Source organism: Mesoplodon mirus (assembly GCF_964341445.2).
Source record: "Mesoplodon mirus genome assembly, chromosome: 3".
NCBI classification, from domain to species: Eukaryota; Metazoa; Chordata; class Mammalia; order Artiodactyla; family Ziphiidae; genus Mesoplodon; species Mesoplodon mirus.
In genome coordinates this window covers 85360266-85372783 of record NC_138978.1, presented here as the reverse complement: position 1 = coordinate 85372783, position 12518 = coordinate 85360266, and the positions used below count along the sequence as shown (strand labels likewise).

Here is a 12518-nt window from a genome sequence, read left to right as displayed (position 1 = left end):
AAAGTACTAATAGTATAAATGATTAAGGGCACATACTATTATTTTTGCCTTCAGAAAAACAAGGTGGATTTTGCATTTTCATATTTAAAGTATTCACACAATGCTCTTTACAGAAATGACTTATGTAGTATTCAGCCTTACCTAAATCGTTAAAAAAATTGTTAACTAATAAAATCCAGACCACCTATAAGATGGCACAGAGTAAGACAGATAAAAGGAAATATTTGGATTTATAACAATTCTGGTTAAAAAGAATCACAGTAGCATGGTCATCTTTGCTGGTGGTTCAGCTGCAACCTTCATCCACGGACTTCTCTTGCACTTTTTTGAGTCTTAAGTCTTATCTTTCCTGGGTCTGAGTTTCTCTTTCTAGATACCCTAGTACTGGTAGCACCCCCAAGAAAAACTGTTTTGTTCTCATTAGTCTTCCTTCAAGGGACTGGTATCCTGCCTTGAACCCTAGAATCCCATTACAGAGGCTCTGATACTTATGAATAAGTGTCTTTTCTTTTGCTGGTCAGCCCTAACATCTTCCTGACCATCTGACCCTGAACCCTATACCTTCATGCTCTCCCCCTTGCTAAGGCATCCCAGGATCCTTGATTTTAACTACTAGCCTGGAGCACCACTTTCCACCTGCATCCTCTCTGGCCATCATCATATTATATGGATTCAACTTCCTGTTAGGACCTATGCTTGATTAAATAATTTTCCAGGGTTTCCCTCCCTTACTCTGGTTTAGTGGGTCTATTTCTAACTCTCAACTCCTCCCCTTCTGCTTCAATCCACTGCAGTTAATCATAACTGTGTGTCAAGACAAGACAAAAACCAAAAACAAGAGGATTATATGCGACAGAAAGTCTGGGCTGAGACCCCAACATATCATCAACATGATGGGAGGAAAGGAGGGCAGAAAACATTGCTGGATGAACTTGTGAAAAATATCTAAGGATTTTAGTTGACATGAATGCACTCATTAAGCTAATTGTGTCATAGCTATTATGCAAAATATAGCCATATGCTATCTTTATGCTAAATATAGCCATAATATGACTATAATCTGTGGCCATATTAAATCATGAACCCAGATAAAGGGGCAACAGTCCTCTGTCTCTGCCTGGTAAGATCACACCTGGAACCCAACATTCAGTCATAGGTTAAAGACTAATTGGGCAACAAAATAATCAGGAGCTACTTGTTTACGAACCGTTTCCTATGGAGGAACACAGGTAACTTATGATATTCAGCTGAGATAAAAGATGACTAGGGGAACCTGAGAATTTATCTTTACATTTTTGCAGGACTACCTCTTGGATTAAAGAATAAGTGGGGGCTTCCCTGGTGGCGCAGTGGTTGACAGTCCGCCTGCCGATGTAGGGGACACGGGTTCATGCCCTGGTCCGGGAAGATCCCACATCCCGTGGAGCGGCTGGGCCCGTGAGCCATGGCTACTGGGCCTGCGTGTCCAGAGCCTGCGCTCTGCAATGGGAGAGGCCACAACAGTGAGAGGCCCGCGTACCACAAAAAAAAAAAAAAGAAAAAAAGAATAAGTGGATTTGTTCCAGAGGCAGAACTAGGTGGGTGCACATTTTAGAAAGTGACATTTTGATTTAATTTGTAGTGGAACATCCATAGAAATAGTTCTGTGAAATAGTTCAGGCCCTTCTACCACGGCTGAGCTGAATAAGATGACCATCCGTCAAGGATGTTGCAAAAGAATTTCTTGTAATGGATAAAGAAAGTGAATGAGATCATCTCTAAGGGCTCTGCCAGCTCAAAGTCTATGGCTTTATTTGTCCCCTCAAAGATGCTGGGAGTTATATTCATTTCAGATACACAACTGAAATTGTAGAAGAATGTAAACACAAACAGCTCTAACAATAAGGGTATTTCACAGACAGCAAATATTTATTCAACAAAGAGCACAAGTCAACATTGGCCAAAACAATATACTTTAAATATTTATACTTACTATAATGAAGAAAAATGATTCCAATAAGTTGACTGTGCTTCAGTCAGGAGGCCTACACCTTTTGAAATTTCTTAGACACACCATCTCTGTGATTGTCTTCATTCTGTGAGAAAGTATAGATATCTTGAAATAGCTGTGGTCATCCAAACAAACAAAATTGGAGATACTGTCATTAGAGACCTTCTCCATCATAAGACATTACATGGCAAGTGGATTTTCATAGACCAGTTTACTTTTCACACTGGGAGACATTCTGGCAAAGCTATTTATATAAGACCCCATCCACATACCAGATTGCACTCAGCCTCTGAACTTCCTTAACTTACAGAGAAGTTTCTACAGAAATTTATATGTTAACATATTTTAAAATGCTGTATCTACAACACTTAGATGAACACTTAGCTTCTTCCAAGCAGTCTCCATATGCTAATTTCGCTCATTCAATCCTCATACACAGTTGGTCTTATTTGCATTCATCAGATAGCCTGTCAAACCATATAATTTCTGCACTTTATCATATATCTATCCAAATGAGACTCAGTGCTCTTAAAATTTAGCCTACTGACTCATTAAATATAGTTACAAGTCAATAACTTTTTAAGACACAGCTCAGAAATATGACTGAAATTCTCTGAAATTATGACATTATTAAATGTAGCTACCTTTATATTAAAACCTATTGGTTTTTGTTTCTTACCTTATAGGTTAATAAAAGTCATTTTTAGCATCTACTTCAATCATTTGCAATAGCTTAAATTACATATATACTGATTAGTTTGAAATGTGAGAACATTCTAAAACACACAAAATTTTTTTTTAGCTTGGGTGTGAAAATTGCAGTTTTTAGTGCCTATGTATCCTCTGGAAACTTGTTGAGAAGGTTTATATATTTGCCTGGAAGATACAATCCTTTTTTGGTTTATTAAGTACTCAAAATCCGGCTCAGAGTACTGACCCCGAATTGTATTTAAGGTATTTTTAGCAATACTCTTGCAACCTTGTCATTTTCAAAGATCAAAGAGTTAGCATGTCTGAAATTTACTTTGGATTTACCAATCCATGTGTAAAGCCTTCTTTATAATTACTACTGAAGATCAAATTATTTTGCAGGCCAGAAAGCACAGTTAGTGTGTGACAACTCAGCGTGTATTAATTCATACTTAGCACCACTGGAATATGAGTTTCTTATTCACAATTCATTTTTAAAAGACTGACAACATATGATACACAACTGCATTTATGTGTAGTTAAGCACAATAAAGACATTTGATCTGTGAAACATTTTACATATTCTTCCACTGCATTGCATCCGTAATGTGCCAGGAAAGAATTTATTGCATAACTCCAGAATGCTACCCAGCTGTAATGATACTTCCTGCACAATACAGTTTCCTTTAGATATTGCAAATATATTTTCTACTTTAAGCACAAAAAGAAAGAAGAGTCACAAACCTCCAACTACAGTAATATTTTAAAATAATCAGAATGGGAAACTACAATAACTAACCTGCTTGCAAACCACAACTGACTACAAGTTCACCATATTTATTCTTTTTCTTATTTTTATTTTATTTATTTATTTAATTATTATTATTATTATTTTTTATTTGGCTGCGTTGGGTCTTCGTTGCTGCGTGTGGGCTTTTCTCTGGTTGCGGCGAGCAGGGCCTACTCTTCATTGCATTGCGGGGGCTTCTCCTGTTGTGAAGCACGGGCTCTAGGCGTGCGGGCTTCAGTAGTTGTGGCACGCGGGCTCAACAGTTGTGGCTCATGGGCTCTAGAGCACTGGCTCAGTAGTTGTGGCACATGGGCTTAGTTGCTCCACGGCACGTGGGATCTTCTTGGACCAGGGCTTGAACCCGTGTCCCCTGCATTGGCAGGTGGATTCTTAACCACTGCACCACCAGGGAAGCCCTGTCATATTTATTCTAACTGAGAATTATTTGTAGAGAATTTTTCCTGTTCATCTTTTTAAGAATTATAAACTTTTCCTCTAATCATCTAATTCAGATTTCCTTTGATGAGTTCCTCGTCAATAAGAGGACAAATAAAAATCTGTTATTAATAATCTAATATCCGTTTTCCTACTTTCAAAGCACTTTCTTACATTAATTTGTTTCATAACTACAACAAACCATTAAGATAAATATTATTCTTCACATTTTATAAACATGGAAAATAAGGCAGGCCCAAAGGAGTTATCTCGTCCAAGGTGACGAAACTGGCAAGAAATAGTAACAACTAGAACCCAGGTCCTCAGGTTAAAATCTCAGGCCTTGTCCACACCAGACCACACTGTCCAGACCATTTAATCCAATTAAGCCAGTCTGAGTTCTTTCAACAGCTAAAAAAAAGTTGAATATTTAACTCCCTCCCCTAACTGAAATGGACTGAATGTTTGTGTCCCTGAAAAATACATATTTTGAAATCCTAATCCCTCAATGTGATAGTATGAGGAGGTGGGGCCTTGGGAGGTGATTAGGTCATGAGGGTGGAGCCCTCGTGAATGGGATTAGTGCCATTATAAAGGGGACCCCAGAGAGCTCTCCTGCCCCTTCCACTATGTGAGGAAACAGCAAGAACGTGGCCATCTATGAACTAGGAAGTGAGTTCTCATCAGACACTGAATCTGCTGGTGCCATGATCTTAGACTTCCCAGCCTCCAGAAACTGTGAGAAATAAATGTTTATTGTTTAAGTCATCCGTCTGTGGTAGTTTGCTATAGCAGCCTGAAGGGACTAAGACATCAACTTACCCCAACATCTGCATTATAACTGGGTTCCATTTTAATCTTTGAAAGACAAAGATACAAAGGATATAGCTTTCCACAATGTCTCCATTTACATACTATATAATCTGCTTTCTCAGCTAGACTTTTTCTACTGAACATTTTCCACTGAACAATTTAAGACTTTATATAAATATATAGCATCTGGATTTAATGATGTATGAAAAGTCTCAAGCATTCCTATATGTTAAATGATGTTAATTTTTCTAATTGAAGTGCTTAACTGGAGAGTTAGAGCATAGCTGTCCTTTGTCGTTACAAAACTTAATACTGTTTGTGTGTCCAGGAAATTTTTTCCAGACCATATTTTTGCAAACAATGAGGATCCAATCCAAATCAGATCTCTATTTCTAATATACAAACGCACTAAATTAGTTCAAAGAAACAATGTTAAAAGTAAAGGATTTTATGGTCCTAATCCCATTCCTTTAGCTTTTAAACCTTGTTAAAAAATCATAAAAGCTTTTCAAAGCACATGAATTCATCTGACAATCTCACCCCAAAGTCTCTAAGACTGGAACAACAACACTCAAGTTAGCCAGTCTTTACTTCCCACTAGTCCTTGTTTTACTTTGAAAGCATTTCCAAAACAACCAGTGAAAAAATAAACAAATGATGATCAGATGGTATTTAGAGTCATTGTATGATGAGAACTGGATGCTACTTCAAAGCTCTCTGTCTCTGGCCCCAGGCAGGGACACAGCCAAACAATACAGAATGGGGTTTCTCTATATTACTCTCACTGAAAATTGATTTTAAAATCACCTTACATCCTTTCAAAATGCTTAGTCCTACTTCTCATCAAGATGTTTCTTCAGTCTGGGCTTCCCTGGTGGTGTAGTGGTTAAGAATTCACCTGCCAATGCAGAGGACACAGGTTCGAGCCCTGGTCCAGGAAGATCCCACATGTCGCAGAGCAACTAAGCCCGTGCACCACAACTACTGAGCCTGTGCTCTAGAGCCCACAAGCCACAACTACTGAGCCCGGCTGCCACAACTACTGACGCTTGTGTGCCTAGAGCCTGTGCTCTGCAACAAGAGAAGCCACTGCAATGATAAGCCCGCGCACCACAACAAAGAGTAGCCCCTGCTCGCCACAACTACAGAAAGCCCGCGTGCAGTAACGAAGACCCAATGCAGCCAAAAATAAATAAATAAAAATAAATAAATTTATTAAAAAAAAGATGTTTCTTGGGTCTAACATATATCCAACTGCAATTTTTTTTGTCTTTTTTTTGTTTAACATATTTATTGGAGTATAATTGCTTTACAATGGTGTCTTACTTTCTGCTTTATAACAAAGTGAATCAGCTATACATATACATATGTCTCCATATCTCCTCCCTCTTGCATCTTCTTCCCACCCTCCCCATCCCACCCCTCTAGGTGGTCACAAAGCACTGAGCTCTTTGAGTTGTCTCTCTGAGAAATGATGCATTAGTATCCAGGATTAATTTGCTCCTTTGCTTTATACTATTATAAATAACCCCCTGAACCACTCTTCAGAAAACTGATGACAATTACTTAGCATTTCTCAAGCACTTAAATGATCACTAGCCAGACACTAGTTTTGAGACCTAGAAGGGAACTAGAATTCATCTAGTAAAGTGTTTCTCTAACATCAATGTTCATAAATCACTGGAGAGCTTATGAAATCACAATGTGATAGGTCCCACCCTCAGAGTTTCTGATTCATTAGGTCTGCATTAGGCCGCAAGAATGTGTATTTCTAACAAATTCCTATGTTGATGTTGCTGGTGTAGAGACCACTTTTTGAGAATCACAGATCTAAGACAGTGGTTCTCAACTTCGGCTTCACGTTAGAATCACCTGGGGCACTTTTATAAGAAACTTAAACCCAGGGCCACTCTTAAAGAAAACTTTAGTTGGTCTAGGTGAGGCCAGCAATTTTTTTTTTTTCATATCTCCCAGGAGGAGAAAGCTCACAAGATAGATTGGCAATGAAATATCTGGGGAAAGTGCCTACCTTTTAAGTCTTCTGAAGTTTCAGATGTCTAGAGTGCTCCCCCTCCCCACAAACTACAAAGTAACAGCTACCATCAACTACAGGAACCTTCTGAGACTCAGGTGTAAGGTAGAGGAATACTGAGTCACTGAGCTAGAGAGATTTGCAGGATGGATTTGAGGAGAAGGATTAGAAACAAGGGGATGGTTGAAAGGCTATTTCAATCACGTGGGCCAGAAATAATATGGAAAATTTTGTAATATATTTGAAAAGAAAGCAGTGAATGAAGTAGTCACTGTAAATGAAAATTCAGTGCCACTTAGCAAAATCAAATGTCCTAAGAGAGGTCCATGGAGAAACAGGGTCAAAGGATTCCGATTCTGATCCTGTGGTATTATAGGATCTTCCACAGTTTATACCACATAGTGTACAGTAAGTATTTGTACAATAAATAACTGAACGTACAAAAATGCAGAAGGCAGAAGAATATTACGTTCACGTGTTAGGCAGGGTGTATCTAAGATGATTAAGCCTTTCCACAGAGAGGCTAGAACTTGGAAGCATATAGATGGGAAGGATTTTGGCTAACTATTCTGCATATTCCAAACCTTAATAGCTTAAAAATAGTTTTATTTCTTGTGATTCTGTGGGTGGTTCTTTTATTTGCTGGTGTTGGCTGGCACAAAGATGGCTGGAAGTTCCAAAATGTCCTCATTCATCAGGTTGGTAGTTGGTGCTGACTGCTGGCTGGTACTTTGTGTGAGATTTCTTGTGGCTGTTTGAGTGTCCTCACATAGCTTGGTGGTTGGGTTCTAAAACAGTGCATTCCAAGCAAAGAGGTAAAACCTGCAGTCTTTTATGAGACAGCTCTCAAAGCTACACAGTGTCATGTCCACTGTATTCTATTGGTCAAAGGAGTCAGGTACCAGCCCAGATTCAAGGAGGCAAATGCCCCCTCTCAGTGGGAAAAGTGGCAAAGAATGTGCAGCAGTGTTTAATCCACTGCAGTCTACTCTCTGCCCACAAATGATTTACATTCCTCCCACATGAAAGCCTCACCCTCTGCCAAGTCCCCGAAAAGTTTCATTCTGCTATGGCATCAAGTTCAGGCTTTAAGTCTAGGATCTTGTCATCTAAATCATGTCCAGGATGCTATGGGACAACACCCTTAAGATTCTTAGAAGCCCTTCTATCTAGCTGAGAAGAGGCACTGCCTTAAATCTTTTTGAAGTCTTAATACAGGGTCCTAGACCTGTGTCCTGGCTTTTATTTGCACCTTAAGACCAAGTTTTACTGCACTAGTGCTACTCTGGATCTGATCTTTCGACCTGAGGCCATTTCTTACTTTGAAAGAAACAGTTTTTATTCACGACCCCAGAAAATTCTGGATTGGAAATATGTCCTCTAAAGTCTACTTAAAATCTGAACCATTTCTTCTATAATTAAACTCCCTCTTACAATACTTTGGTCATAAGTGGTTTAAAAAAGTCAGTTGGTACTTCCAATATTCCGCTGGGAAATCTAAGCTAGATCCACAAATCAGTTAGGTTCATTTTCTATCTTCCATGTTACTGTAAGTGTCAATCTTGTTAATTTTTTTGTCAATACATAACAAGGGTACCGTTTTATATCCTCCAATAGTAATTTCCTCACTGCTCTTCGAGCCACCATTAAGAATCTTCTTTTTTTAAAACTTTAATTAATTAATTAATTAATTTATGGCTGCGTGGGGTCTTCGTTGTTGCGCACAGGCTTTCTCTAGTTGCGGTGAGTGGGGGCTACTCTTCATTGCAGTGCACAGGCTTCTCTTTGCAGTGGCTTTTCTTGCTTTGGAGCATGGGCTCTAGGCACACGGGCTTCAGTAGCTGTGGCACGCGGGCTCAGTAGTTGTGGCTCGCGGGCTCTAGAGCGCAGGCTCAGTAGTTGTGGCACACGGGCTTAGTTGCTCCATGGCATGTGGGATCTTCCCGGACCAGGGCTCGAACCCGTGTTCCCTGCACTGGCAGGTGGATTCTTAAGCATTGCGCCACCAGGGAAGTCCAATAATCTTCTTACTTCCCCTTCAGGTTCACTGCTACCTGGTCTCAAAGCCAATGCCAGATGTTTTCTTGTGGCAACACCTCACTTCTAGGTACCAATTTTTGTTCTGGTTCTTTACTGCTATGTAACAAACCATCCCCACACTTAGCAACTGAAATAACCATTCATCATTTCTGATGAATCTGTGGGATGATGAGGCAGTTCCGTTTCACATGGTGTTGGCTGGAACGCTGTGATGGCTGGAAGGTCCAAAATGCCTCAGTCACAGGGCTGGCATTTTGGATGGCTGCTGGCCTGGAGCTCAGCTTGAGCTAATGACCAGGGGCTTTGCCACTCCTCCACATGGCTGTTTAGGCTGCCTCAGAGCAAGGTGGCTAAGTTCTAAGTAGGAATGTTACAAGCACACAAAAGCAAAAGCTACAAATCTCCTCAAGGTCCAGCCTTAGAAATTACTCCACACCATTTCTTCCTCTTGATGGGGCAAAAAGGAAACAGATCCAGCCCAGATTCAAAAGGAAGGGAAACAGACTCCATCTCTTGATGGGAAAAATCACAAAGTATTTGCAGCCATCTTTAATCCACTATAGGAAGTCAAGAGCATTTAAGTAGTAGATAGTGCCACAGAAATGAATTAATTCTTTGAAAGAATTTAGTGAGTGAAGGATAGAATCTCTCTCCCCTTTATAACGTATCAGATGAGGAAGGACTATCAGACAGTAAAGGGGGATAGAATAGCAGGGTCAGTGAGGTAAAAAAGCAGCACAGTGTTTCTGGAGCACAGAAATCAAAGGGTTTGACATCATAGTCAAAACAGAGAAACCAAAGGAGAATAATGATGTGTAACTATCATTCTGCAGCTTCTTACACAAAGCTGTAGAGTGGAAATGGATCTGTGAAACAATCAAATAATATGCTAAATATTAGAAAAATTACCCATATCATCTAAAGTCCCAGGAGAAAGTTACTGAATGTGACAACTAAGAGCATGTGAACAACTCTAGAAATCCTAATTAAATCGGAGTTGTTGAAGTTTAAAGAACATTGTTTCACTATTCCTTGTTTCTGATGGTTATGAAATACATTGTGCATTTAATTTAGATGGTAATTGTGTTTTTAGAAAAAGACCTCTCAATTCTTTGATGCTTTAAGCTACCAAATTATCTAGAATACATTTAAAATGAAGAGAAGCTGCAGTCCCATTACTGTAATATTAACACTAGAGCATAAGCCACCAGTAGCTACATAATTCCTAGAATGTGTAAACAGACAGCAACCTCAAACCCTTCTCCGCCATCTTCATTGTTTATAAAACCGTTTTCCTGACCCCCTCCCATCACCCCAGAGTCAGCAAGCCATAAAGTCGAGCCAAACCCAGTCCCTGTGCAGTCCCTGGGGAATCACACATGCTCTCCTTTCAAATGACTAGCCGATAGCACTGATCATCAGTCCATTTGCTTCTACAGTAATTCTTCCATAGGTGACCTACCTTTCACAGGAGCAGAATCATATGGACTATTTAACCCAAGAAGAAACCGCAGAGATCAGAGTCTAACTCTTCACAAATAAGGAAACTAAATTTCAAAGACGTTCAAGCAGCTTCTCTAGGGTCACAGGGTAGTAGAACATGGCCTTAAGGCCACCTTGCCTAATTTGAAAAGAACTGGGAGGTTGAGAGCATTGCTTCTGGTCACCTAGCCTAAGTAATAATAGGCCAAATAAAACAGGGTTTTGGAACATGAAGTTGCAAAAATAGTCCAGAACATTTCTGTATTATAATTTTTTAAAACTATAAATCAAAATGAGATTTTTTTTTTTTTTTTAGCTCTGGGACACACAGACCAGTATATTCTAGAAATACTTAAACATATGATTAAGCCACTAGTCTTAACCCTTTCTCTAAAGTTAACATTTATATACATTCAATTATGGAGGTTAGAACTACAAAGGCATACCAAGGAAATATGAGGCCTTGTTTCTGCTTTCATGGGATTTACAATCCTATTGTGGAGAGAAGACATGCATAGTTGAGAGTTAGCAGCACCATCTTATACTGTCATTTCAGTGCCAAAATGAGTGGGATGATGGCCAAAAGTAAGCACTGCATTTGGTTCTACACAAACAAAATATCCAAAGAGAATGGGTGAAACATTACTGAGAATGGTAAAGCAGTACTTGTCAAACAAAGGTCAGGATTTAGTCTGTTCATGCAACAAATATTTAGAATGTCTACTATGTGCCAGGCAGAGTTCTAAGTGTTAGGGAAATATAGATGTGCAAGACACAAGATCCCTGCTCTCAAGGACCTTACTGTGTAGTAAGGAAAGAGAGAAAATCAAATACACACACATGATAAAATCAGAAATGTTATGAAGAATACATAGCTACTTTAGACTGGGGAGTGAGGAAAGGCCTCTTTAGAGGGACTACCATTAGAACACAGATCTAAATGGAGCCTACCAGATGATGATACTGGGGAAGATCATTCCAGGGAGAAGGAGCAAGAAGCTTAGGATGCGTGCAGATCAGAAAGGAGGACACCTGGCTGGAATGTCAGAAGCCTGGGGAAAGTACAGTAACAGAGGGCCTGCAGTCAAGATAAAGAGTTTGGATAGTAAGTAGTATAGGAGTGGTGGAAAAGCCACTGAAGAGTCATAAGGAGAAAAGTAGCTGATCTGTTACTAGCTTTTAAGAATTCACAGTCAACTCAATGAATCAGCAGGGAAATGCGGATATACTCGAGAAGTCCAAGTATCTACCTTCATCTGTAAAAAGAATGGTGTTCAGAATACAGCAGGGGATAGATCCACTGTCCTCACCACTGCTTTACCTGGACTATATGTTCAGAGCTGGGTGACACAGCTTTAAGACATATGCCATATTCACAACACTGGAGAGCCATGCAATTTAATACAGTGTACAAATTAATCATTCATCATGTCAAAGTCAAAACCTCTTCCACAGAGCTAATTTAAGATTAAACTTCCACAACTGTAAAAGATGAATGATGTCTGCAGGAAGCAACAGGATATAGAACTTGTTTATTTCTGACTTACCTACTCTAGGAAAGCATGGCCATGTTTTCATTACGGAAACATGGCAAACCAATTCTATACATTAAAAATGCTACCCTAGGGACTTCCCTGGTGGTGCAGTGGTTAAGAATCTGCTGCCAATGCAGGGGACACGGGTTCGAGCCCTGGTCTGGGAAGATCCCACATGTCACGGAGCAAATAAGCCCATGCACCACAACTACTGAGCCTGCATGCCACAACTACTGAAGCCCACGAGCCTAGAGCCCATGCTCCGCAACAAGGGACGCCACTGCAATGAGAAGTGCTCACCGCACTGAAGAGTAGCCCCCGCCCTCTGCAACTAGAGGAAGCCCATGCGCAGCAACGAAGACCCAATGAAGCCAAATAAATAAATAAATTAATTAATTAAAAAAAATGCTACCTTAAACAAAAATCAGAAAAATATAGACATGGAGTCATGGAGTCTAAGTCTCTCATAGACATTTATTATATTCCTTAGATCTTTAATGTTAAAAAAATGACAAATATCAAACACATACACATATCCTTTTCTACATACAAAACCAACAAAGGATAGGAAGATGACATTTTACCAAAATGTATACAGATTTAATTTTCTGTTTAATTGGTTTAAAAACATCAAAAGGACTTTACTCAAAACATCTGTAAGAACAGTAATCTCTTTTTACACACTAAGTATTCAGTACTTATTTGCCCCAA

At 39.5% G+C, this 12518-nt stretch overlaps 1 protein-coding gene across 4 annotated transcripts in view; it reads right to left on the bottom strand.

The window, feature by feature from the left end:
* LRRC8B (leucine rich repeat containing 8 VRAC subunit B) overlaps positions 1-12518 on the bottom strand; it is a 74352-nt gene that overhangs the window by 22250 nt on the left and 39584 nt on the right. For all 4 annotated transcript variants that reach the window (XR_014293540.1, XM_082615691.1, XM_082615693.1 and 1 more), the window contains exon 3: positions 1973-2075. The gene's annotated coding sequence lies outside the window, so the exon portion shown is untranslated. The remainder of the gene's footprint in view (positions 1-1972; positions 2076-12518) is intronic.